Genomic DNA, 26,229 nt, shown 5'->3' on the forward strand with positions numbered 1-26,229 from the left:
CGTAAAAGATGAGCTTTTCATGACTGAATAGGTCAAGCAGAAGATCAGCTAAGAAAAGTTCTACAGGGTCTGTGGCACTTGCGGCCTTTATGGGCTCATACAGGTTGTGTGTGAATCTTTGCCTATCTTTTGTATATGACAATAGCCTGTACTGTATACAGTAGCCTACATTTACCAACCTACCCTAATCCTTTAGCTTTCTTTTTTTTTTTTTTACAAAAAATTTGTTGCAAAGTAACAATAGGCAAGTTTTTACAGCAACACGCAAATATGTTTCAAAGGATTAAAATATTACAAAAATTGTTATTTTTTACATAAATATAAAAACTGCTGCCTCCATGCCTTCTTCATCTCGGGTGGCTTGTTTTTAGTTCATTCATAACAACTTGCTTTTTTATAATGTTATTATTATTAGCAGCAGTATTGTTTATTAAATGCAGATTTATATTTGTGTTATTAAAAACAAGCTTAGATTTGTCCACGTGTCTGGTTTTGGACCAAATGGGGCAAAGCTAAATTATATGTACATAAAACAATACACAACAAAAGAGTTTAGAAATATTAAATATGAAGCATGAAAAGATGACTTTAATCAAATCACACAAACAGAGCACTTTTCGGGAGAGTAAAACCATCAGAAACCTACCTCCTTTTCTGCCATCCAGTCCTGAGCAAACAAGTGTTTATGTTTTTGTCTGGTGTGGTTAAATAAAATAAATAAATAAATAAATAAATAAATGTAAAGCTTTATTATGGCTGTTGAGCGCAAGGAAATATAGGCTATTTCCCAGAGATGGGTTGCGGCTGGAAGGGCATCTGCTGCGTAAAAACTTGCTGGATAAGTTGGTGGTTTGGACTAGGCTGATAAGAAAATGAATGAATGAATAAAATATAAGCTATAGCATAGTCTATATTTTATTACTTGCACTTATGTCCGGCAACACTTAACAATTTCCTTGATAACTGAATAATATGCAACATCCTTAAACTATTCTCTTAAATAAAGGCAAATTACCTATCAAATGTTATTTAGCCAAGGGAAATATTAATATGATTAGGTTTCTCCTGAGCATTTGGGCAGAATGTTTGATGATGTCTATCAAAAAGAGGATGTTATATAATATATATTTTACCGACCTATTACCGAAAAAATGTCTTTGGCCAACTTAACCCTGACGTTTTTGTCGAGATCCCCCCTGTATTTTACCATTTAATCTCGGTATCACGTTTATCCCACTTTATTTTTCAGTTATATCAATGGGTGCTGTTACTGCTCCGGTCAGCTAATCAAAAACTTGTCTGCATATTTACTTATGGGTGGGTCACAGGTGAATAAGATCAATCTTTGGTTATGCAAACTTTGACCACAAAAAAGCTCACTACAAATATGCAGACATCTTCATTCTTACAATACCCAAATAAGCAACACATTCATAATCATGATGATTATTTTTGTCAGTGCAATGTGTGCGCTAGTTTTATTCATCCATTCACGTTGATGATCATGTTAATGGATGGCTGCAAACTTCACAGTTCATCGGGCACAGTTAACAACCTTGCTGCATATTGCAGCACATTAACAAATTGACTCATAATCTCTTAGCTATCATAACCGTTTTGTGTTTCATTTATAGATTTAATTACAGATCATTTTAACCAATTATTGCAATAAAAAAAAAAACTGATGCATCAACACATTAAAGCACTCTCTTGCTGAGATCAGGGCTTTCCTGTTGCAGTCGGGTGTGCACGTCTCCAACACCACTATAAGACGACTCTATAGACATCAAAGCCCTGTAGGCCTTCCTAGAAAAACAACTGCAAGGCAAATGAACAGGTATTGTGTATTATCATCTTGTCAAATCAAGTATTTCAGCAACACTGATGTCAAAATGTTAATAAAATTAATTAATAAAATTATTGTATGTGTTTGTTGTATAGTGCTGCACTTAAAACGATTGACGAAAAACTGCACAAGGACAATGAGCGATCTGCTAAAAAGATTCAGAGTGAGCTTCTGTTTAGAATACAGTTAAAAGCATCAGTCTGCAATATTAGAAAACCAGTAAAACAACTCAGGTGGACCTCTGGAAAAGCCAGGTAAGCCATTTTGAACAATGCCATAATGAAAAGATTTATTTATTTACACTAATCCATGCATCTCTTTATTTAGGCTATTTGCTTTATACGAGCTTACATGTCCTACAAATTTATTAATAGGACAGACCCTATTAATAAACTGCCATGTTGTGAAACCGAAAGCAAAGCATCCAGAAAAATTCATGTCTGGGGAGCCAAATTCCATCAGGGACCTGGACCGCTAGTTGTGTTAGAAGGTTAGTTCAAATCTCTTTAATATGATTGAATCGTTTCTTTGCAGTTTCTTTATTTATAACTTTTTTTTCTATTTTCAGGAATTATGGACAGATGTTTTTACGAAGACACTATAATAAAATTCAATCAGGCTCCATACGTAAAACAACACTTTAAGAACCACATCGCTTCTTCCAAGTTAGATACAGTATGTAGGCCTACTGTGCCAACTGTGTGTGTGTGTACATGTTCACTGCTGTTTGTGTGTGTGTGTACATGTTCACTGATGTGTGTGTGTGTGTACATGTTCACTGCTGTGTGTGTTGAACTTTTTTATCAATCTTGATGATTATTGAATAATTAATAAAGTTAACACATTGCTTAAAGGGCACATAGTTTACCCCTTTTTTATGATTTAACATTATTATTATGGTTCTTCTGAGTGTGCCAGTTTAGGTTCAGTTCAAAACACAATTCAGATTTTTTTATTATAATGTGTTATAATGTGTCATTTTGGGGGCGTGTACACAGCTCACTGTTTTACATTTACATTTAGTCATTTAGCAGACGCTTTTATCCAAAGCGACTAACAAATGAGGACAAGGAAGCAACTTACACAACTATAAGAGCAACAATGTATAAGTGCTGTAGGCAAGGTTCAGGTCATTAGTAATGTAAGAATTTTTTTTTTTTTTGAGTACAGTTAGTGGTATAGCTAGAGGCAATTGCAGATTAGGAAGTGAAGAGGAGACTAAATAGTTGAGTTTTTAGTCGTTTCTTGAAGACAGCAAGTGACTCTGCCGTTCTGTTGCAGTTAGGGAGTTCATTCCACCAACTGGGCAGATTGAATGCGAGAGTTCGGGAAAGTGATTACTTCCCTCTTTGGGATGGAACCACGAGGCGACGTTTATTCACAGAACGCAAGTTTCTTGAGGGCAAATAAATCTGCAGAAGTGAGAGCAGATAAGAGGGAGGAAAGCCAGAGGTTGCTTTGTAGGCAAACATCAGAGCTTTGAATTTGATGCGAGCAGCAACTGGCAGCCAGTGCAAACGGGTGAGTAGCGGAGTGACGTGCTCTTTTCAATTCATTAAAGACCCCTCATGCTGCTACGTTCTGGAGTAACTGAAGGGGCATGTTGCTTCACATGAAAATTAGTTTCAAATTCAGTCGGTCGGTGAGTAAATGAATATGATAAATGAGAATAGACAGGCATGTGCGTATAGACATACAATGTAATGTTGTACAGTGACGTGTCAATTGTTTGTTTCAGTTGTCTTTATTTGAATGGTTTCGTAAGGATGTGATGGTGTGCTTTATCTGGCTGATTCCCGCTGAAGTGGGCTGGTTGTGTGACGTTCGATTCGGGGTACATTATGGGGGCAGGGTTTGCGTGACGTGCTGCGAGCTACTAGCGCGAGAGTGGAAACGCAACATGATTTCGGCCTCACTGCTTAACCTCCTGGGCAATTGGCCCAGCCCGATTAAATCCCCAGCCTCAGCTCACAACCTAGAAGTCCAATGCGCTATACATTGCACCACAGAGCTTGAGTGCTCTCCTGCCTCTAGCACTGTTGCACAAAAAGCACTTTTTGGTACTCTCTGGCCCATGAAAGAATGGCCAACTGCGGACAAGGCACTGCTGGGATTCAAACCCAGGATCTCCTGTTTACTAGACAGGCACTTTGACCAACTAAGCCACAGTGCCAAATGATGTTGACATGGGCTAATTGTTTAATCGAAAAAAGAGAAAAAAAAAAACCTAACAACGGTAGCGCTGCATGTGTAAATGTCTGGACTTGATATATTAAAGTCCAGTTGGTTAGGCATTACCACACTATGCTATATAAAGCCATCGTCCAAAGCCCTCTTGAAAGAGCAGCATTCTTAAGGATTTGAGTTTTGTTAAGAAACCGACTGCTAAACATCCCGCTGCGTAAACAGTCGTAACTCTTAAGAAAAAGCAGTCCTGGAACCTGTACATTACGCACTGCTGGGATTTAAACCCAGGATCTCCTGTTTACTAAACAGGCGCTTTGACCAACTAAGCCACAGCACCAGACAGCCATAAAAGGGGCTAATTGTTTAATCGAAAAAAGAAAAAAAAAAACATAAAACGGCAGCGCTGCATGTGTGAATGTCTCGACTTGAAATATTAAAGTCCAATTGGTTACGCATTACCACACCATGCTATAAAAAGCCATTGTGTAAAGACCTCTTGAACGAGCAGCGTTCTTAAGGATTTGAGTTTTGTTAAGAAACAGACTGCTAAACAGCACGCTGTGTAAACAGTCGTAACTCTTAAGAAGAAGCAATCATGGCACCAGGGCCCGGTTTTTCAAAAGTAATCCACTAGGATTTTGGATAAGGGATTGGATCAAATCTTGAAAATGGATTTTTCGAAAGAAAAAAAAAAATATATATATATATATATATTCATCACAATGGAAAATATTTTTGTGTTTAGAATATTTATTAGTGATGCATGCAATGATAACAGAATAACAAAAAAAAAAAATGCAAAGAATGGCAATGCCTGATTTTTGAAATCACTTTCAACAATTGCAAAAAGAGACAGAAGTTCAGCTTCATCTGGCAAAGGAACAACTGACTCTGATCAAACTGCAGCAAACCAAGACCACAATTGAGATCTGCCTCCTAAAGAATACGCTCAGACAAGCTGCTCCCTCCAGATCAGATGAGGAAGTCTGACATTATTGTGGAGGTTTCAACATTGTCTTTTTTTTATTTAATACATCTATATTTGAAACTTATTATAAATATCCTCAATGTACAGTGTTGTAGATCTCAGATGAGCGGACTGCTGGAAGAGGATGGGGTGGGGTTTTTCTTGCTTTTATTATTTATTATTATAATTATTTTATTATTTATAAAATTTTCTTAGTTTTCATTTCAAATAAAAATAAAGTTATATTTACCCAACACTGGCTATTCTACTTGTTGCTCTTTACATAGGCCTATCTATCCATCTACATTGTGATTGAGCAGTGGTAATCCAGATATAGTGATCCTGAAAAGTTCCTATCTGGATCAGAATGATCCAATCCAATGTTGCTTTGAAAAACTGGCTCAAAAAGTAAGCTGGATTACGTGATCACAGATTGCAAAAACAGGATTACTACGTCCGGATCAATTTTATCCGGATTAAACCTTTTGAAAAACCGGGCCCTGGTTCTTGAGTCGTTCGTTCGTCTGTCATTACGTGACAGAATGACTCAAACTTGAGGACTTGAGAGGTGAACAGATCAATTCTTTTTCTGGCTCTAAATGCATATGATTGGCGAGGCTTCAGTCGTTCATGTGGACTCGACTCGATAGAGGACTCGAAAAATGAACTGACCTTGTCTCGCACTACACAACGTGCGCATGAGCGAATTAATTAATCTTTTAGTTCATCCGAGTCATTCATTCTTTTCACATAATGTGAAAGAAAGCATAAGAGATGAATTATTTAATAAATCAAATTGTCTTTGTGAATAGTTTTGTAACATATGATGCTGCAGGGATTAGACACTTAAACACTGTTTAATTGTTGTTTATTGTTTTATTATTATTATTATTATTATTATTATACCAGAAAAGCTTTTATAACAAATAAGATTACAATCACAACACTACAATAATCAAAAGAAAAACAATAATGCACATCAAGCTAGGCTTTTTAATAAATAAAAAGAAGTAAGCTTTAAATTAAATTACACGTTTGTGCCATAAAAGCTTTATATCAAATATGGCAACTCTTCCCAATAGATGTCCTTATGAAACAGCATTTTAAGTGAAAGATAATACATATAAAAAATGCAAAAGCCACAGAGCCTAATGAGCTTAACAACTTGACTTGAGAATAGAACAGTGCATTTAAAAAAAAAAATTAATTAAATTAAATAAGCTTTAAAACAACATTGTGTGGTTTACTTGTTGGACTTGGCTTAAGGTTTGTTAGCAATTAAAAAACACAAGCTCTGAATTTTTGGTAGGCTGAGTCTGTTTCTTCGTGTCATTAGTTTTTGGTCGCAGGATAAAAGATGCTAAATGAGTAAATGCAAATGCAAACTTTCTTTATACAAATATTAGACTAATACATAAAGTCTGCATAGAAAAACATTATTAAACAAAAATGGGGTATAAATGAACAAATTACAAATCACTTGTAATTGTAGAATTTAGTTAATCTATCGCCTAGCTTAGTGTATGTTTTCTGATAGCAAGCCAGCAAATAGACAAATCAATAGATATATACTAGATATAAACCACATATCCAGTAGAAAAAAAGTAACAATAACTTAGTGACAATAGGACAGAACTTTTTTTATTTCTTAGAAAATGCTTTTTAGGTACACATTGATTGATGATTTTATGAAAAGTTTAAAATATGATCATATGATGCAACAAAAATTCAGTTTTACATAAATATTATTGACTGAGGTTCCCGTTGCAGTGTACAGTGGAGCTACAGTTTAAGATCAGATATGCACATAATAATGTAAGGATGGCTAAATCTCTCCATAATATTCAAATCTGCAAACTGTTATGGAACTCCACACGAGACAAGACCATGAGAATTGTCAGGCACTAAAACAATACTCTTTCCAATGTGAGAAGAAGATCAGCTAGAAAACCAGTTGTTCAGGTTGTCTCGATCATGCATCCTGAGCCCCCCTCTTTGCCCTGGACTTTACCTTCTCCACCAGAGCAGCTCACTCACGTTCCACACAGAATGTTTAAGTTTTTAATATGGTGTATCTTGTGGCTTTATATTCATGTTTGGTGTGATTTTAAATGTCTCTGTGTGATTGGTAAAGTGGTCTTAATTTCACTGTAATATTTTACAATCTCCTTTATATCAGTTATTTGGGTTTTGACTTTGAAAATATTTTTGACAGATGCTCCACTTCAGGGAAAATGGTCTTCGCATCAACTCATGACCAGGCAAGAGTCTTGGTGAAGCTTTTATTGTCTTGAATTTATGACGATTTGAGTATTTAGGCAAAGGGTGCAGAAGTGTCAGTGGGATCCTGTAAACTGGATACCCCATTGCAGATTGTGAGTCTCTGAGCTCTGCATCAGGACTTATATGCTGCAATGTATTTCTACATGGTCAGGTATTCCTCTTTAACTCTTAAATGTATCGTTGAGTAATTGATGTTGTACAATCTTGATTGGCTTATTTTGTTTAATTATGTGAACTGGAATGGAAAATCTTTTCCTGACAAATAAATGTAAAATTCTTGTTTAACTCTAATATCTCCTGAAATCATTTAAATGTAGTAGACTGTTTAGGCTGATGTTTCCGCAGCCTACAACCAGGATTAGTCATACATTCAGGCGCAATGGATGGAGCATAGGCACAGAATTAGAGACTTGTTGATTTCTGACAATCACTGATGATATCATCTAGGGGTATGATATAATCTAGGAGCTAAATCAAACTTTCTTTAAGTATGTGCAAGCATGGGGCGGCCTATTATTACTTAAAGGAAATTAGCATATCTGCTAAGAATCGGAACTGGAGAAGATGTGTCCGTGAGCAGATGAAACTGGCCAGCCATACTGACTCTAAGCAACTTTGAGTAAACGATGAAACATTAATTGAATATAAGGATTTATTAGGTTAATCAATCTAAATTAGACCTAATCACAACCTACAAGGTTATCAGCTTGAATTAGATTAATCTAAATCTAAAATTATTATAAATTGGAGTCAAAATAAAATTCAGAGCTAGAAACAAATTAAAATAAATTATAACGAACAAAAATATTTCTTTTCACATGTGCTAAAAGGTTTACACGCATTTAACCTTCACCCTAGCTGTTAGTTCCGTCATGGGACTATTAGATGGACCTTCACATGTGTGTGTATTTATATAGTTTATAACCATAATAGTTCTACAGTTTCTTCTATTTCACTTGTTGATTTCTATTTTATTTAAATAGTGTATTTATTTTGTTAAAGAGCCCATATCATGGTTTTTTGAAAATGCCCTTCATGTAGTGTGTAACAGCTCTTAAGTGAAGTTAAATATCCAGCTAAGGCTTAAATCTGTAAGTGTACAGTGTTTAAAACTGTTGATTCATCTATAAAAGAGTCGACTCATAGTGCTTCAAATGAGTCGTCTTGATAACGAGTCATTAGGTCTTTTGTGATGACATATCTACGTAACACAAATAGTTGCGTGCGCAAACCCGGGAGATTTGAAACCTGCGGCCTCGCCCACTAACACAGAAAAAAAGCCACACACACACACGCGCGCGCCGGTCGAATGTGACGTCACACTGTGCAGATGGATATTATTGAGTCTCTACCCAAAGATGAAACCTCAGCATTAGCCCAGCCTTGAGCAGTTTAAGTGCTTCTGGAAACTTCATGCTTTAGACTGGGTGTATATTACATGCTTAATATTCAATTTTTAGACTGTGTGTGTGTGTGTGTGTGTGTGTGTAGGCCTATTATTATTTAAAATAAAATTTTTAAATAAAATTGATTACATTATGTACAAAATATTATTCTTTATAATTATATCCAGTTCCCCTAAAACTTTGCTTAAATACCATATACATTTATTAAATAAATAAAACCAAAAAGTAAATAAATAAGTTTTCAGGGCATATCAAATTTCTCTCACACACACCTACATTCTATCTCAATTCAATTCAGAAATACTTTTTTTAGCATGACTGTAAATGATACAATGTTGCCAACACAAACACATAGACATCTCACAGACACATGTACATGCTCTCACTCACAAATATAAGCCCTCTCTCTCACACACACACTTCTACATGCTTTCTCATAAACATGTACTGGCTCTCTCTCTTACACACACTACTACATGCTGTCTTTCACTCACACACACACACACACACAAACAAATGTGCATTTGATACTTATTTATATAATTTTATGTGCTCATTAGGCTTTCGATAGGTGGTTGCATTGTAATTATTTGGTCATGAAGGTATTAATTGTTTTAAATTGTTTTTCAGCTAATAATGTTTGTGATGTCATACATGCTACAAAAGGCTTTTGAAGCTGACAAGACGTGGAGCAACCATGACCAGAGCGTTCCAGAGAGAAGGTGTCTCTCAAAATGCAGTGGCCCAGCTCGCTGCAATTGCAGAGCTTTACTTTGCTAACAGGGAGCAATTTAACAGAATCAGCTTCACACCAGGAATATGAACAGAGTTCGCTCAAAAGTGTAGAGACCTCATTTTTGGAGATTTTTGCATAAAGGTTGTATCAATGAAAAGGAAGAGTTCTTTTGTATGTTTCTTTGTTCAATAATGCTCCGGTTTACTGTTGGTAAAATGTAGAAGCAAAAACCTACAGCACAATAAGCTTAGCTTATAATGCCAAAAAAAAAAAAAATTCCGACTAAATTCATTAATTTTCTTTTCAGCTTAGTCCCTTTATTAGTCTGGAGTTGCTATAATGGAATTACCCAAGAGCTTATCCAGCACCATCCATGTTTTACACAACAGATGCCCTTCCAGCTGCAATGCATCACTGGGAAACATCCAAACACACACATATATATATATTTGAGCCTACTCAATTTACCTGTACCACATGTCTTTGGATTTGTGGAGGAAACCAGAGAACCCAGAGGACACCCACACAAACACAGGGAGAACATGCAAACTCAACACAGAAATGCCACCTGACCTAGCTGAGGCTCAAACCAACGACTTTCTTACTGTGAGGCGAACGTTCTACCCTCAGCACCACCACATTGCCGGCAATTTAATTGTTATTCTAAAATTAGTTTTTTTTCAGCCTACTGTTTGAAAGATAATGAAAAAATATTTGCCACAAAAATAGTTAAATTGCAGAGCTGAGACTTAAAATATATATACATTTTAGGAAAAAATGTGTATGGTGGCTGCATGGTGGTGCAGTGGGTAGCATGTTCGCCTCACAGCAAGAAGGTCACTAGTTCGAGCCTAACCTGGGTCAGTTGGTGTTACTGTGTGGAGTTTGCATGTTCTCCCCATGTTCGTGTGGGTTTCCTCTGGGTGCTCTGGTTTCCCTGACAAATCCAAAAACATGTGATCAAGAAGGCGGAAGGGCCACAGCACTTTAGAGTCATGCACACCAATCAGGTAAAAACCTGAAGTAACAATGGAGACTGAAGATGACACCGAAATTTTAATAGACAATGGATTGACAATTAAAGGAGTGAAATCTGAAGTACGGAGGTTACAAAACAGAGACTATGTTGTTTCGTTCAAGCATCTGCCTGTTTACCTAGCAAATGAAGAAATTTTAAGCAAGCTAGAGAGATGGGGAGTTTTCCCCATATCTAAAATTAAAAGAAGATTGTATCCTGGCACAAACATAGAAGATGGAACAAGGTTTGTAAAAAACAGATTTCCGGAAGAGATGGTCTCCTTACCATACAGTACCAAAATCGAGACAGCGGAAGCGCCACAGCACTTTAGAGTCATGCACACCAATCAGGTAAAAACCTGTCGACTATGCATGAGCTCAGAAAATGTGATAAAGGAACGCCCAGAATTCAGGTGCTTCAAATGTGACGAAAGGGGACATTTCGCAAGGACCTGTACAGCTGTGTCGGGCCCGGATTGTAAATTGGCCCTAATACCTGCAGGGAGCTTGTCACGCTGAGTTGGCTTTGTCCGCTCGATTGACCAACGCGTACGCCTTGTTTTATCCTTGCAGGCCTAACTTCACTGGTGAAAGCGCTTGTGGGGTTTCTGTAGTGTAGTGGTCATCACGTTCGCCTAACACGCGAAAGGTCCTCGGTTCGAAACCGAGCAGAAACAGTGCTCTTCTTTTGGCGAGAAAATAATAGCATCCACTGCCGCACGAGCAATGATCGTCGACAGGCACCCAATCAAAAAGGGTTATCAGCTCGATTTGCCTGAAGGTTTCCGTAGTGTAGTGGTTATCACGTTCGCCTCACACGCGAAAGGTGCCCAGTTCGAAACTGGGCGGAAACAACCTCTGGCTTTTATGACAATTGTCAAATCAGGCTTCTGTTGAGTACTGACGTTCACTGAAAACATTCTTTCTGCAGAGCGGTGTGAGGCTAGAAGTTTGAATTCAGCTCAGTGTTTACCGCCTTTTATCGCAAACTTGCGTAGAATCTGATTTCTTTTAGCTTTGTGCTGATTTCTTTTAGCTTTTAGCTGTTTGTGCTCAAGATGGCGGCGCGTGCAGACGCAGCGGCTCGGAGCTCCCAGATATACAGCAGCGTTTTTGTTTTTTTTTGTCTACTAAGTTTACTCTGCCAGGCGCTAAGCAAACAGTTACACTATGGACGTGCCGAACTACTTAAAATAGGGAACCGTTGTCAGAATTACTCATCCGGAAACTTCAGTTCTATTCCACCGGAGATCTTACTCTCTGGGGAGCTCAGTGGAACGCTCATCATACCGCCTGCAAAGCGCCGGAGACGGCGAAGAGACCGGAAGCAAAAACGAGGAAAGAGAGCCGGCATACGGGCTAGGCTACAAGCTAACCCAAACAGACCAGCACTTCCGAGTCTCTTTCTTACGAACTCCCGGTCACTCGTGAACAAGATGGACGAAGTAAGACTAAGGATTATTTCACATCGCCTGAACAACTGTGTGATGGTAATCACAGAGACTTGGCTGGATAGCGCTGTCCCCGATGCGGCGATCGAGCTAGCAGGGCGCTCCGTATACCGAGCAGATAGAACGTCCGACTCCGGTAAGAACAAAGGTGGCGGAGTGTGTATATACATAAATAATGACTGGTGTACATCAGCGGACATTATTAGGTCGCACTGTTCACCTGACATCGAATACATGTCACTAAAATGCAGACCTTTTTACACTCCAAGAGAGTTTGCTGCTATTGTTATCACAGCTGTTTACATTCCACCACGGGCTAATGCTAAGCTAGCGCTAGAAGAACTGCATAAAGCTATTAACAGCCAGCTGAATGCATATCCAGAGGGAGCTGTGATTGTAGCAGGAGACTTTAATCATGTGGATTTAAAAACGGTCATGCCTAAACTACACACCAGCATACACTTTCCCACCAGAGACAACAGTATATTGGATCAACACCAATATCCCAGGAGCTTATAAAGCAGCCCCATCACCTCATCTAGGTTTATCAGACCATATCTCCATACACTTGACTCCGTCCTATAGACCGTTGATCTGCAGAACAAAGCCAACTGTAAAAATGGTGCAAGTTTGGAATGAGGAATCTTCTTCACGCCTACAAGACTGTTTTGAAAACACAGATTGGGACTTGTTTGCGAGTACAGATCTGGAGGAGTATAGTTCATCTGTTTTAGCATATATTGCTTTCTGTACTGACTCTGTGCTAACCACCAAAACCAGCGTGGTGTTCCCGAATCAAAAACCATGGTTTGACAGGAATGTGTGCTCTTTACTGAGAGTGAGGAACGCTGCCTACAGGTCAGGGGACAGGCATGCTTACAGAAATGCCCGAAAAGATCTAAAGAAAGGCATTAAAGCAGCCAAGTACAGATATCAGCAACGGCTGGAGGGACACTTTGAAAATCAACCACATCTCATCCACCATCACCATTAATACAGGAGCACCGCAGGGCTGTGTCCTCAGCCCAGTACTTTTCACCCTATTCACACATGACTGCAAACCCATTCACCCTTCCAACACTATAGTGAAGTTTGCTGACGACACCACAATAATAGGACAAATCTCAGGTAACAACGAGTCTCACTACAGAGAGGACGTCCAACACCTAATCAACTGGTGTGTCAATAACGATTTGGTTCTGAACACCTCCAAAACAAAAGAGATCGTTGTTGACTACAGAAGAGCAAAAAGGACACCACCAACCCCCCTCCACATAAATGGCGAGGAAGTTGAGAGGGTAAACAACATCAAATTCCTAGGCCTACATCTGACAAAAGATCTCACATGGACCATTAACACCACCCACTTAGTGAAGAAAGCTCAACAGAGACTTTTCTTCTTAAGAAAACTCAAGAAAACAAAAGTACCGACCCAGCTCTTACTAAATTTCTACAGGAGCACGATAGAGAGCATCCTCTGTCACTGCATCACAGTGTGGTACACAAGCTGCACTGCGGAAAACCGGAGAGCTCTATCCCGAACTGTTAAGACTGCACAGAGGATCATAGGAATTAAACTCCCAAACCTCGATACAGTCTACGCTAGCCGCCTACAGAGGAGAGCTAGCAACATCATTAAGGACCCTACTCATCCAGGACACAAACTTTTTGCACTACTCCCATCAGGGAAAAGATATAAAGCAATTAAGACTCGCACAAACAGGCTAAAGAGCAGCTTCTTCCCCAGAGCTGTAGCCTGTGCCACCCCTCCTCTTTGTACACATTAACAATCACCCCCCCCCCCCCCCTCCCTCACTCCCTACCTTTCTGATGTTCTGCTGCTAATGCACAAAGACACTTTATGGACATTCATGTTTGCACTCATTTGCCATAATGTAAATACTGTGACTATTACATTTAGTATATTTTTATCTTACATCTTATATTTTTAGTATTATGTCTATTGTTGGTTTTTATGCGACTTATTACATTTAGTATACTTTATCTTGCCTCTTATATTTTAGTATTATGTCTATTGTTTGTTTTTCTCTCTTTTTATGTTGCTGCTGGTCTCTGTGAGTTACCAAACAAATTTCGTTGTACAACTACAATGACAATAAAAGTTCTTTACTTTACTTGTGCATGAGCAGGTGGCCAGTGCGTTTGCTGGCCCTTCACGGTGCAGACCGTACAAGACAGCTCTATAAAAAAAGACTATAAATACTTGAAGCAGCACTGGCCTATTGGTTTCCGTAGTGTAGTGTTTATCATGTTTGCATTACACGCTAAAGGTCTCCTGTTCGAAACTGGGCGGAAGCATACAATTAGCGGACACTTTTGTCCAAAGCGACATACAAAAGTGGAGGTATTCAACAAGACGAGGCAATGCATACGAAAAAGGGCTATTTATTCCAAGTAATTTGTTTGTGCTCAGAGAATTTAGTGCTGGAGTAGGAGTTTCGTTTTCTTTAGAGAGAGGGATATTCACCGGGGTTCGGGTGTACTCTGAAGAGATGGGTGTTAGCTGTCGTTTGAAGGACACCGGTGTATCCGTAATCCGAGTGGGAATGGGAAGGTGATTCCACCAGCGTAGAACATTGAATGAAAACATTGTGGAAAGTGACTTTCCGTCTCTCTGCGCTGGCACCACAAGACAGTGCTCTCACCCTAACCGGAGGCTCCTGTGGTTATCACGATGGCTTTACAAGCGGAGGGTCTCCTGTTAGCAACTGGGCGGAAACATTCAGATTTGCTTTTACGCACATTCTCAATTGGCTCTCTGCTCACTGGATGATCCACGATACAAGGGCATGGATCTGTCAAATGTCATGACTTGACGTTGTACGAGGATTTGACCAAAAAAATGCCCTGCAAACCTTAAAAAGCAACACCATCCCAGGACAATTCTTTTGATCCCCTTTCAGTGCACTTGCATTAAAGCCCGCGTGATGCGGCACTTTGTCAGTGTTACTGTATCGTTCGGACATGGGGGCAGAGAGTTAAAGAATTCAGCCTGAGCGCACTGCCGCAGGCTCAGTTTGTCAGAAGTGGGATTCGAACCCATGCCTCCAGGGGAGACTGCGACCTGAACGCAGCGCCTTAGACCGCTCGGCCATCCTGACATGCAAGCTTGGCAGGAGCTGTCTCCTGGGAGCCACACCGCAGTACCGTGACATGGAATCTGGTGCTTCACAGCTTGCCCAGCTGCGGCTGTCCAGCTCATTGGCGCTGCAGGCAGCTAATCTGTGCTCGCCTCCTGGGGCTGCGCATAGTTTCAATAGCCAACACTTGACAGCTGTCATTGCTTACGGCCACACCACCCTGAGGGGGCTATAGAGCAAACAGGAAGTGAGTTGGCAGCAGTAAGGAGAGAAAGGCTCTCCCCATTTTGTTTGTCTACCTTTTTGTTTATTGACCTTGAGTGTTTTTGTTTGTTTGTTTTCTTTTTGTCTTTAAAAACCACCTAACAGCAGCATTTTGCTGACTGAAGGGTGGTTATGTAGTGTGTTTTATTTTTAATCATGGACAGATTCCCCGGCAACGACATGGAAATGGAGGGACTTGCAAGAAAGGATAAAGAAAATGGGCTGGATAATAGACGGAGAGGTAAAGAAAATGGACTTGACAACAGACAAAGAGATAAATAAAATGAAGAGCCCGGCCAACGAAGAGGTGAGAAAGGTAAGGATAAGCAAGAGGTACAAAGAAGAGTATGCACAAAGGAAGCAACAGTAACTGTAGAAGTAGAAAATGTAAAAGATGCAAGAAGATTTGATATAACCAAAGCAGTCACGGAGCTGATTGGAGAAGGAAGAATGCTGGCGGTGAGACCCAAACAAACAAAGGGAGTATGAAGTAACAATGGAGACTGAAGATGACACCGAAATTTTAATAGACAATGGATTGACAATTAAAGGAGTGAAATCTGAAGTACGGAGGTTACAAAACAGAGACTATGTTGTTTCGTTCAAGCATCTGCCTGTTTACCAAGCAAGTGAAGAAATTTTAAGCAAGCTAGAGAGATGGGGAGTTTTCCCCATATCTAAAATTAAAAGAAGATTGTATCCTGGCACAAACATAGAAGATGGAACAAGGTTTGTAAAAAACAGATTTCCGGAAGAGATGGTCTCCTTACCATACAGTACCAAAATCGAGACGGCGGAAGCGCCACAGCACTTTAGAGTCATGCACACCAATCAGGTAAAAACCTGTCGACTATGCATGAGCTCAGAAAATGTGATGAAGGAACGCCCAGAATTCAGGTGCTTCAAATGTGACGAAAGGGGACATTTCGCAAGGACCTGTACAGCTGTGTCGGGCCCGGATTGTAAATTGGCCCTAATACCTGCAGGGAGCTTGTCACGCTGAGTTGGCTTTGTCCGCTCGATTGACCAACGCGTACGCCTTGTTTTATCCTTGCAGGCCTAACTTCGCTGGTGAAAGCGCTTGTGGGGTATCTGTAGTGTAGTGGTCATCACGTTCGCCTAACGCGCGAAAGGTCCTCGGTTCGAAACCGAGCAGAAACAGTGCTCTTCTTTGGGCGAGAAAATAATAGCATCCACTGCCGCACCAGCAATGATCGTCGACAGGCACCCAATCAAAAAGGGTTATCAGCTCGATTTGCTTGAAGGTTTCCGTAGTGTAGTGGTTATCACGTTCGCCTCACACGCGAAAGGTCCCCAGTTCGAAACTGGGCGGAAACAACCTCTGGCTTTTATGACAATTGTCAAATCAGGCTTCTGTTGAGTACTGACGTTCACTGAAAACATTCTTTCTGCAGAGCGGTGTGAGGCTAGAAGTTTGAATTCAGCTCAGTGTTTACCGCCCCTCGCGGTGTCGCAAACTTGCGTAGAATCTGATTTCTTTTAGCTTTGTGTTGTGCATGAGCAGGTGGCCAATGCGTTTGCTGGCCCTTCACGGTGCAGACCGTACAAGACAGCTCTATAAAAAAAGACTATAAATACTTGAAGCAGCACTGGCCTATTGGTTTCCGTAGTGTAGTGTTTATCATGTTTGCATTACACGCTAAAGGTCTCCTGTTCGAAACTGGGCGGAAGCATACAATTAGCGGACACTTTTGTCCAAAGCGACATACAATAGTGGAGGTATTCAACAAGACGAGGCAATGCATACGAAAAAGGGCTATTTATTCCAAGTCATTTGTTTGTGCTCAGAGAATTTAGTGCTGGAGTAGGAGTTTCGTTTTCTTTAGAGAGAGGGATATTCACCGGGGTTCGGGTGTACTCTGAAGAGATGGGTGTTAGCTGTCGTTTGAAGGACACCAGTGTATCCGTAATCCGAGTGGGAATGGGAAGGTGATTCCACCAGCGTAGAACATTGAATGAAAACATTGTGGAAAGTGACTTTCCGTCTCTCTGCGCTGGCACCACAAGACAGTGCTCTCACCCTAACCGGAGGCTCCTGTGGTTATCACGATGGCTTTACAAGCGGAGGGTCTCCTGTTAGCAACTGGGCGGAAACATTCAGATTTGCTTTTACGCACATTCTCAATTGGCTCTCTGCTCACTGGATGATCCACGATACAAGGGCATGGATCTGTCAAATGTCATGACTTGACGTTGTACGAGGATTTGACCAAAAAAATGCCCTGCAAACCTTAAAAAGCAACACCATCCCAGGACAATTCTTTTGATCCCCTTTCAGTGCACTTGCATTAAAGCCCGCGTGATGCGGCACTTTGTCAGTGTTACTGTATCGTTCGGACATGGGGGCAGAGAGTTAAAGAATTCAGCCTGAGCACACTGCCGCAGGCTCGGTTTGTCAGAACTGGGATTCGAACCCACGCCTCCAGGGGAGACTGCGACCTGAACGCAGCGCCTTAGACCGCTCGGCCATCCTGACATGCAAGCTTGGCAGGAGCTGTCTCCTGGGAGCCACACCGCAGTACCGTGACATGGAATCTGGTGCTTCACAGCTTGCCCAGCTCCGGCTGTCCAGCTCATTGGCGCTGCAGGCAGCTAATCTGTGCTCGCCTCCTGGGGCTGCGCATAGTTTCAATAGCCAACACTTGACAGCTGTCATTGCTTACGGCCACACCACCCTGAGGGGGCTATAGAGCAAACAGGAAGTGAGTTGGCAGCAGTAAGGAGAGAAAGGCTCTCCCCATTTTGTTTGTCTACCTTTTTGTTTATTGACCTTGAGTGTTTTTGTTTGTTTGTTTTCTTTTTGTCTTTAAAAACCACCTAACAGCAGCATTTTGCTGACTGAAGGGTGGTTATGTAGTGTGTTTTATTTTTAATCATGGACAGATTCCCCGGCAACGACATGGAAATGGAGGGACTTGCAAGAAAGGATAAAGAAAATGGGCTGGATAATAGACGGAGAGGTAAAGAAAATGGACTTGACAACAGACAAAGAGATAAATAAAATGAAGAGCCCGGCCAACGAAGAGGTGAGAAAGGTAAGGATAAGCAAGAGGTACAAAGAAGAGTATGCACAAAGGAAGCAACAGTAACTGTAGAAGTAGAAAATGTAAAAGATGCAAGAAGATTTGATATAACCAAAGCAGTCACGGAGCTGATTGGAGAAGAAAGAATGCTGGCGGTGAGACCCAAACAAACAAAGGGAGTATGAAGTAACAATGGAGACTGAAGATGACACCGAAATTTTAATAGACAATGGATTGACAATTAAAGGAGTGAAATCTGAAGTACGGAGGTTACAAAACAGAGACTATGTTGTTTCGTTCAAGCATCTGCCTGTTTACCAAGCAAGTGAAGAAATTTTAAGCAAGCTAGAGAGATGGGGAGTTTTCCCCATATCTAAAATTAAAAGAAGATTGTATCCTGGCACAAACATAGAAGATGGAACAAGGTTTGTAAAAAACAGATTTCCGGAAGAGATGGTCTCCTTACCTTACAGTACCAAAATCGAGACGGCGGAAGCGCCACAGCACTTTAGAGTCATGCACACCAATCAGGTAAAAACCTGTCGACTATGCATGAGCTCAGAAAATGTGATGAAGGAACGCCCAGAATTCAGGTGCTTCAAATGTGACGAAAGGGGACATTTCGCAAGGACCTGTACAGCTGTGTCGGGCCCGGATTGTAAATTGGCCCTAATACCTGCAGGGAGCTTGTCACGCTGAGTTGGCTTTGTCCGCTCGATTGACCAACGCGTACGCCTTGTTTTATCCTTGCAGGCCTAACTTCGCTGGTAAAAGCGCTTGTGGGGTTTCTGTAGTGTAGTGGTCATCACGTTCGCCTAACACGCGAAAGGTCCTCGGTTCGAAACCGAGCAGAAACAGTGCTCTTCTTTTGGCGAGAAAATAATAGCATCCACTGCCGCACCAGCAATGATCGTCGACAGGCACCCAATCAAAAAGGGTTATCAGCTCGATTTGCCTGAAGGTTTCCGTAGTGTAGTGGTTATCACGTTCGCCTCATACGCGAAAGGTCCCCAGTTCGAAACTGGGCGGAAACAACCTCTGGCTTTTATGACAATTGTCAAATCAGGCTTCTGTTGAGTACTGACGTTCACTGAAAACATTCTTTCTGCAGAGCGGTGTGAGGCTAGAAGTTTGAATTCAGCTCAGTGTTTACCGCCCCTCGCGGTGTCGCAAACTTGCGTAGAATCTGATTTCTTTTAGCTTTGTGTTGTGCATGAGCAGGTGGCCAATGCGTTTGCTGGCCCTTCACGGTGCAGACCGTACAAGACAGCTCTATAAAAAAAGACTATAAATACTTGAAGCAGCACTGGCCTATTGGTTTCCGTAGTGTAGTGTTTATCATGTTTGCATTACACGCTAAAGGTCTCCTGTTCGAAACTGGGCGGAAGCATACAATTAGCGGACACTTTTGTCCAAAGCGACATACAATAGTGGAGGTATTCAACAAGACGAGGCAATGCATACGAAAAAGGGCTATTTATTCCAAGTCATTTGTTTGTGCTCAGAGAATTTAGTGCTGGAGTAGGAGTTTCGTTTTCTTTAGAGAGAGGGATATTCACCGGGGTTCGGGTGTACTCTGAAGAGATGGGTGTTAGCTGTCGTTTGAAGGACACCAGTGTATCCGTAATCCGAGTGGGAATGGGAAGGTGATTCCACCAGCGTAGAACATTGAATGAAAACATTGTGGAAAGTGACTTTCCGTCTCTCTGCGCTGGCACCACAAGACAGTGCTCTCACCCTAACCGGAGGCTCCTGTGGTTATCACGATGGCTTTACAAGCGGAGGGTCTCCTGTTAGCAACTGGGCGGAAACATTCAGATTTGCTTTTACGCACATTCTCAATTGGCTCTCTGCTCACTGGATGATCCACGATACAAGGGCATGGATCTGTCAAATGTCATGACTTGACGTTGTACGAGGATTTGACCAAAAAAATGCCCTGCAAACCTTAAAAAGCAACACCATCCCAGGACAATTCTTTTGATCCCCTTTCAGTGCACTTGCATTAAAGCCCGCGTGATGCGGCACTTTGTCAGTGTTACTGTATCGTTCGGACATGGGGGCAGAGAGTTAAAGAATTCAGCCTGAGCGCACTGCCGCAGGATCGGTTTGTCAGAAGTGGGATTCGAACCCACGCCTCCAGGGGAGACTGCGACCTGAATGCAGCGCCTTAGACCGCTCGGCCATCCTGACATGCAAGCTTGGCAGGAGCTGTCTCCTGGGAGCCACACCGCAGTACCGTGACATGGAATCTGGTGCTTCACAGCTTGCCCAGCTCCGGCTGTCCAGCTCATTGGCGCTGCAGGCAGCTAATCTGTGCTCGCCTCCTGGGGCTGCGCATAGTTTCAATAGCCAACACTTGACAGCTGTCATTGCTTACGGCCACACCACCCTGAGGGGGCTATAGAGCAAACAGGAAGTGAGTTGGCAGCAGTAAGGAGAGAAAGGCTCTCCCCATTTTGTTTGTCTACCTTTTTGTTTATTGACCTTGAGTGTTTTTGTTTGTTTGTTTTCTTTTTGTCTTTAAAAACCACCTAACAGCAGCATTTTGCTGACTGAAGGGTGGTTATGTAGTGTGTTTTATTTTTAATCATGGACAGATTCCCCGGCAACGACATGGAAATGGAGGGACTTGCAAGAAAGGATAAAGAAAATGGGCTGGATAATAGACGGAGAGGTAAAGAAAATGGACTTGACAACAGACAAAGAGATAAATAAAATGAAGAGCCCGGCCAACGAAGAGGTGAGAAAGGTAAGGATAAGCAAGAGGTACAAAGAAGAGTATGCACAAAGGAAGCAACAGTAACTGTAGAAGTAGAAAATGTAAAAGATGCAAGAAGATTTGATATAACCAAAGCAGTCACGGAGCTGATTGGAGAAGAAAGAATGCTGGCGGTGAGACCCAAACAAACAAAGGGAGTATGAAGTAACAATGGAGACTGAAGATGACACCGAAATTTTAATAGACAATGGATTGACAATTAAAGGAGTGAAATCTGAAGTACGGAGGTTACAAAACAGAGACTATGTTGTTTCGTTCAAGCATCTGCCTGTTTACCTAGCAAATGAAGAAATTTTAAGCAAGCTAGAGAGATGGGGAGTTTTCCCCATATCTAAAATTAAAAAAAGATTGTATCCTGGCACAAACATAGAAGATGGAACAAGGTTTGTAAAAAACAGATTTCCGGAAGAGATGGTCTCCTTACCATACAGTACCAAAATCGAGACGGCGGAAGCGCCACAGCACTTTAGAGTCATGCACACCAATCAGGTAAAAACCTGTCGACTATGCATGAGCTCAGAAAATGTGATGAAGGAACGCCCAGAATTCAGGTGCTTCAAATGTGACGAAAGGGGACATTTCGCAAGGACCTGTACAGCTGTGTCGGGCCCGGATTGTAAATTGGCCCTAATACCTGCAGGGAGCTTGTCACGCTGAGTTGGCTTTGTCCGCTCGATTGACCAACGCGTACGCCTTGTTTTATCCTTGCAGGCCTAACTTCGCTGGTAAAAGCGCTTGTGGGGTTTCTGTAGTGTAGTGGTCATCACGTTCGCCTAACACGCGAAAGGTCCTCGGTTCGAAACCGAGCAGAAACAGTGCTCTTCTTTTGGCGAGAAAATAATAGCATCCACTGCCGCACCAGCAATGATCGTCGACAGGCACCCAATCAAAAAGGGTTATCAGCTCGATTTGCCTGAAGGTTTCCGTAGTGTAGTGGTTATCACGTTCGCCTCATACGCGAAAGGTCCCCAGTTCGAAACTGGGCGGAAACAACCTCTGGCTTTTATGACAATTGTCAAATCAGGCTTCTGTTGAGTACTGACGTTCACTGAAAACATTCTTTCTGCAGAGCGGTGTGAGGCTAGAAGTTTGAATTCAGCTCAGTGTTTACCGCCCCTCGCGGTGTCGCAAACTTGCGTAGAATCTGATTTCTTTTAGCTTTGTGTTGTGCATGAGCAGGTGGCCAATGCGTTTGCTGGCCCTTCACGGTGCAGACCGTACAAGACAGCTCTATAAAAAAAGACTATAAATACTTGAAGCAGCACTGGCCTATTGGTTTCCGTAGTGTAGTGTTTATCATGTTTGCATTACACGCTAAAGGTCTCCTGTTCGAAACTGGGCGGAAGCATACAATTAGCGGACACTTTTGTCCAAAGCGACATACAATAGTGGAGGTATTCAACAAGACGAGGCAATGCATACGAAAAAGGGCTATTTATTCCAAGTCATTTGTTTGTGCTCAGAGAATTTAGTGCTGGAGTAGGAGTTTCGTTTTCTTTAGAGAGAGGGATATTCACCGGGGTTCGGGTGTACTCTGAAGAGATGGGTGTTAGCTGTCGTTTGAAGGACACCAGTGTATCCGTAATCCGAGTGGGAATGGGAAGGTGATTCCACCAGCGTAGAACATTGAATGAAAACATTGTGGAAAGTGACTTTCCGTCTCTCTGCGCTGGCACCACAAGACAGTGCTCTCACCCTAACCGGAGGCTCCTGTGGTTATCACGATGGCTTTACAAGCGGAGGGTCTCCTGTTAGCAACTGGGCGGAAACATTCAGATTTGCTTTTACGCACATTCTCAATTGGCTCTCTGCTCACTGGATGATCCACGATACAAGGGCATGGATCTGTCAAATGTCATGACTTGACGTTGTACGAGGATTTGACCAAAAAAATGCCCTGCAAACCTTAAAAAGCAACACCATCCCAGGACAATTCTTTTGATCCCCTTTCAGTGCACTTGCATTAAAGCCCGCGTGATGCGGCACTTTGTCAGTGTTACTGTATCGTTCGGACATGGGGGCAGAGAGTTAAAGAATTCAGCCTGAGCGCACTGCCGCAGGATCGGTTTGTCAGAAGTGGGATTCGAACCCACGCCTCCAGGGGAGACTGCGACCTGAATGCAGCGCCTTAGACCGCTCGGCCATCCTGACATGCAAGCTTGGCAGGAGCTGTCTCCTGGGAGCCACACCGCAGTACCGTGACATGGAATCTGGTGCTTCACAGCTTGCCCAGCTCCGGCTGTCCAGCTCATTGGCGCTGCAGGCAGCTAATCTGTGCTCGCCTCCTGGGGCTGCGCATAGTTTCAATAGCCAACACTTGACAGCTGTCATTGCTTACGGCCACACCACCCTGAGGGGGCTATAGAGCAAACAGGAAGTGAGTTGGCAGCAGTAAGGAGAGAAAGGCTCTCCCCATTTTGTTTGTCTACCTTTTTGTTTATTGACCTTGAGTGTTTTTGTTTGTTTGTTTTCTTTTTGTCTTTAAAAACCACCTAACAGCAGCATTTTGCTGACTGAAGGGTGGTTATGTAGTGTGTTTTATTTTTAATCATGGACAGATTCCCCGGCAACGACATGGAAATGGAGGGACTTGCAAGAAAGGATAAAGAAAATGGGCTGGATAATAGACGGAGAGGTAAAGAAAATGGACTTGACAACAGACAAAGAGATAAATAAAATGAAGAGCCCGGCCAACGAAGAGGTGAGAAAGGTAAGGATAAGCAAGAGGTACAAAGAAGAGTATGCACAAAGGAAGCAACAGTAACTGTAGAAGTAGAAAATGTAAAAGATGCAAGAAGATTTGATATAACCAAAGCAGTCACGGAGCTGATTGGAGAAGAAAGAATGCTGGCGGTGAGACCCAAACAAACAAAGGGAGTATGAAGTAACAATGGAGACTGAAGATGACACCGAAATTTTAATAGACAATGGATTGACAATTAAAGGAGTGAAATCTGAAGTACGGAGGTTACAAAACAGAGACTATGTTGTTTCGTTCAAGCATCTGCCTGTTTACCTAGCAAATGAAGAAATTTTAAGCAAGCTAGAGAGATGGGGAGTTTTCCCCATATCTAAAATTAAAAAAAGATTGTATCCTGGCACAAACATAGAAGATGGAACAAGGTTTGTAAAAAACAGATTTCCGGAAGAGATGGTCTCCTTACCATACAGTACCAAAATCGAGACGGCGGAAGCGCCACAGCACTTTAGAGTCATGCACACCAATCAGGTAAAAACCTGTCGACTATGCATGAGCTCAGAAAATGTGATGAAGGAACGCCCAGAATTCAGGTGCTTCAAATGTGACGAAAGGGGACATTTCGCAAGGACCTGTACAGCTGTGTCGGGCCCGGATTGTAAATTGGCCCTAATACCTGCAGGGAGCTTGTCACGCTGAGTTGGCTTTGTCCGCTCGATTGACCAACGCGTACGCCTTGTTTTATCCTTGCAGGCCTAACTTCGCTGGTAAAAGCGCTTGTGGGGTTTCTGTAGTGTAGTGGTCATCACGTTCGCCTAACACGCGAAAGGTCCTCGGTTCGAAACCGAGCAGAAACAGTGCTCTTCTTTTGGCGAGAAAATAATAGCATCCACTGCCGCACCAGCAATGATCGTCGACAGGCACCCAATCAAAAAGGGTTATCAGCTCGATTTGCCTGAAGGTTTCCGTAGTGTAGTGGTTATCACGTTCGCCTCATACGCGAAAGGTCCCCAGTTCGAAACTGGGCGGAAACAACCTCTGGCTTTTATGACAATTGTCAAATCAGGCTTCTGTTGAGTACTGACGTTCACTGAAAACATTCTTTCTGCAGAGCGGTGTGAGGCTAGAAGTTTGAATTCAGCTCAGTGTTTACCGCCCCTCGCGGTGTCGCAAACTTGCGTAGAATCTGATTTCTTTTAGCTTTGTGTTGTGCATGAGCAGGTGGCCAATGCGTTTGCTGGCCCTTCACGGTGCAGACCGTACAAGACAGCTCTATAAAAAAAGACTATAAATACTTGAAGCAGCACTGGCCTATTGGTTTCCGTAGTGTAGTGTTTATCATGTTTGCATTACACGCTAAAGGTCTCCTGTTCGAAACTGGGCGGAAGCATACAATTAGCGGACACTTTTGTCCAAAGCGACATACAATAGTGGAGGTATTCAACAAGACGAGGCAATGCATACGAAAAAGGGCTATTTATTCCAAGTCATTTGTTTGTGCTCAGAGAATTTAGTGCTGGAGTAGGAGTTTCGTTTTCTTTAGAGAGAGGGATATTCACCGGGGTTCGGGTGTACTCTGAAGAGATGGGTGTTAGCTGTCGTTTGAAGGACACCAGTGTATCCGTAATCCGAGTGGGAATGGGAAGGTGATTCCACCAGCGTAGAACATTGAATGAAAACATTGTGGAAAGTGACTTTCCGTCTCTCTGCGCTGGCACCACAAGACAGTGCTCTCACCCTAACCGGAGGCTCCTGTGGTTATCACGATGGCTTTACAAGCGGAGGGTCTCCTGTTAGCAACTGGGCGGAAACATTCAGATTTGCTTTTACGCACATTCTCAATTGGCTCTCTGCTCACTGGATGATCCACGATACAAGGGCATGGATCTGTCAAATGTCATGACTTGACGTTGTACGAGGATTTGACCAAAAAAATGCCCTGCAAACCTTAAAAAGCAACACCATCCCAGGACAATTCTTTTGATCCCCTTTCAGTGCACTTGCATTAAAGCCCGCGTGATGCGGCACTTTGTCAGTGTTACTGTATCGTTCGGACATGGGGGCAGAGAGTTAAAGAATTCAGCCTGAGCGCACTGCCGCAGGATCGGTTTGTCAGAAGTGGGATTCGAACCCACGCCTCCAGGGGAGACTGCGACCTGAACGCAGCGCCTTAGACCGCTCGGCCATCCTGACATGCAAGCTTGGCAGGAGCTGTCTCCTGGGAGCCACACCGCAGTACCGTGACATGGAATCTGGTGCTTCACAGCTTGCCCAGCTCCGGCTGTCCAGCTCATTGGCGCTGCAGGCAGCTAATCTGTGCTCGCCTCCTGGGGCTGCGCATAGTTTCAATAGCCAACACTTGACAGCTGTCATTGCTTACGGCCACACCACCCTGAGGGGGCTATAGAGCAAACAGGAAGTGAGTTGGCAGCAGTAAGGAGAGAAAG

At 42.3% G+C, this 26,229-nt stretch overlaps 2 protein-coding genes, 1 long non-coding RNA gene and 16 other non-coding genes across 19 annotated transcripts in view; 11 read left to right on the forward strand and 8 right to left on the reverse strand.

Moving 5' to 3' along the window:
• The window catches only part of LOC137491106 (uncharacterized), a 1,257,671-nt gene that overhangs the window by 984,418 nt on the left and 247,024 nt on the right, over nucleotides 1-26,229 (reverse strand). The gene's annotated exons all lie outside the window — the stretch shown is intronic.
• LOC103909901 (uncharacterized) lies at nucleotides 694-4,052 on the forward strand. Its single transcript, XR_002456718.3, has 4 exons — nucleotides 694-1,837; nucleotides 1,942-2,100; nucleotides 2,174-2,336; nucleotides 2,415-4,052. It is a non-coding gene; the product is annotated as an uncharacterized lncRNA (long non-coding RNA).
• LOC101884655 (uncharacterized) overlaps nucleotides 1,626-26,229 on the reverse strand; it is a 108,639-nt gene continuing 84,035 nt past the window's right edge. Inside the window, exon 6 of the mRNA XM_073948937.1 lies at nucleotides 1,626-1,818. The gene's annotated coding sequence lies outside the window, so the exon portion shown is untranslated. The remainder of the gene's footprint in view (nucleotides 1,819-26,229) is intronic.
• trnat-agu (transfer RNA threonine (anticodon AGU)) lies at nucleotides 3,946-4,019 on the reverse strand. The gene has a single exon. It is a non-coding gene; the product is annotated as a tRNA-Thr (tRNA).
• On the forward strand, nucleotides 11,047-11,119 carry trnav-aac (transfer RNA valine (anticodon AAC)). Its single transcript has one exon. It is a non-coding gene; the product is annotated as a tRNA-Val (tRNA).
• trnav-cac (transfer RNA valine (anticodon CAC)) lies at nucleotides 11,224-11,296 on the forward strand. The gene has a single exon. It is a non-coding gene; the product is annotated as a tRNA-Val (tRNA).
• On the reverse strand, nucleotides 14,933-15,015 carry trnal-cag (transfer RNA leucine (anticodon CAG)). The gene has a single exon. It is a non-coding gene; the product is annotated as a tRNA-Leu (tRNA).
• Nucleotides 16,347-16,419, forward strand: trnav-aac (transfer RNA valine (anticodon AAC)). Its single transcript has one exon. It is a non-coding gene; the product is annotated as a tRNA-Val (tRNA).
• Nucleotides 16,524-16,596, forward strand: trnav-cac (transfer RNA valine (anticodon CAC)). Its single transcript has one exon. It is a non-coding gene; the product is annotated as a tRNA-Val (tRNA).
• trnal-cag (transfer RNA leucine (anticodon CAG)) lies at nucleotides 17,673-17,755 on the reverse strand. Its single transcript has one exon. It is a non-coding gene; the product is annotated as a tRNA-Leu (tRNA).
• Nucleotides 19,087-19,159, forward strand: trnav-aac (transfer RNA valine (anticodon AAC)). Its single transcript has one exon. It is a non-coding gene; the product is annotated as a tRNA-Val (tRNA).
• Nucleotides 19,264-19,336, forward strand: trnam-cau (transfer RNA methionine (anticodon CAU)). Its single transcript has one exon. It is a non-coding gene; the product is annotated as a tRNA-Met (tRNA).
• On the reverse strand, nucleotides 20,413-20,495 carry trnal-cag (transfer RNA leucine (anticodon CAG)). Its single transcript has one exon. It is a non-coding gene; the product is annotated as a tRNA-Leu (tRNA).
• trnav-aac (transfer RNA valine (anticodon AAC)) lies at nucleotides 21,827-21,899 on the forward strand. The gene has a single exon. It is a non-coding gene; the product is annotated as a tRNA-Val (tRNA).
• Nucleotides 22,004-22,076, forward strand: trnam-cau (transfer RNA methionine (anticodon CAU)). Its single transcript has one exon. It is a non-coding gene; the product is annotated as a tRNA-Met (tRNA).
• trnal-cag (transfer RNA leucine (anticodon CAG)) lies at nucleotides 23,153-23,235 on the reverse strand. Its single transcript has one exon. It is a non-coding gene; the product is annotated as a tRNA-Leu (tRNA).
• Nucleotides 24,567-24,639, forward strand: trnav-aac (transfer RNA valine (anticodon AAC)). The gene has a single exon. It is a non-coding gene; the product is annotated as a tRNA-Val (tRNA).
• trnam-cau (transfer RNA methionine (anticodon CAU)) lies at nucleotides 24,744-24,816 on the forward strand. Its single transcript has one exon. It is a non-coding gene; the product is annotated as a tRNA-Met (tRNA).
• trnal-cag (transfer RNA leucine (anticodon CAG)) lies at nucleotides 25,893-25,975 on the reverse strand. Its single transcript has one exon. It is a non-coding gene; the product is annotated as a tRNA-Leu (tRNA).

This window comes from Danio rerio, chromosome 4 (assembly GCF_049306965.1).
Source record: "Danio rerio strain Tuebingen ecotype United States chromosome 4, GRCz12tu, whole genome shotgun sequence".
Classification (NCBI taxonomy): domain Eukaryota; kingdom Metazoa; phylum Chordata; class Actinopteri; order Cypriniformes; family Danionidae; genus Danio; species Danio rerio.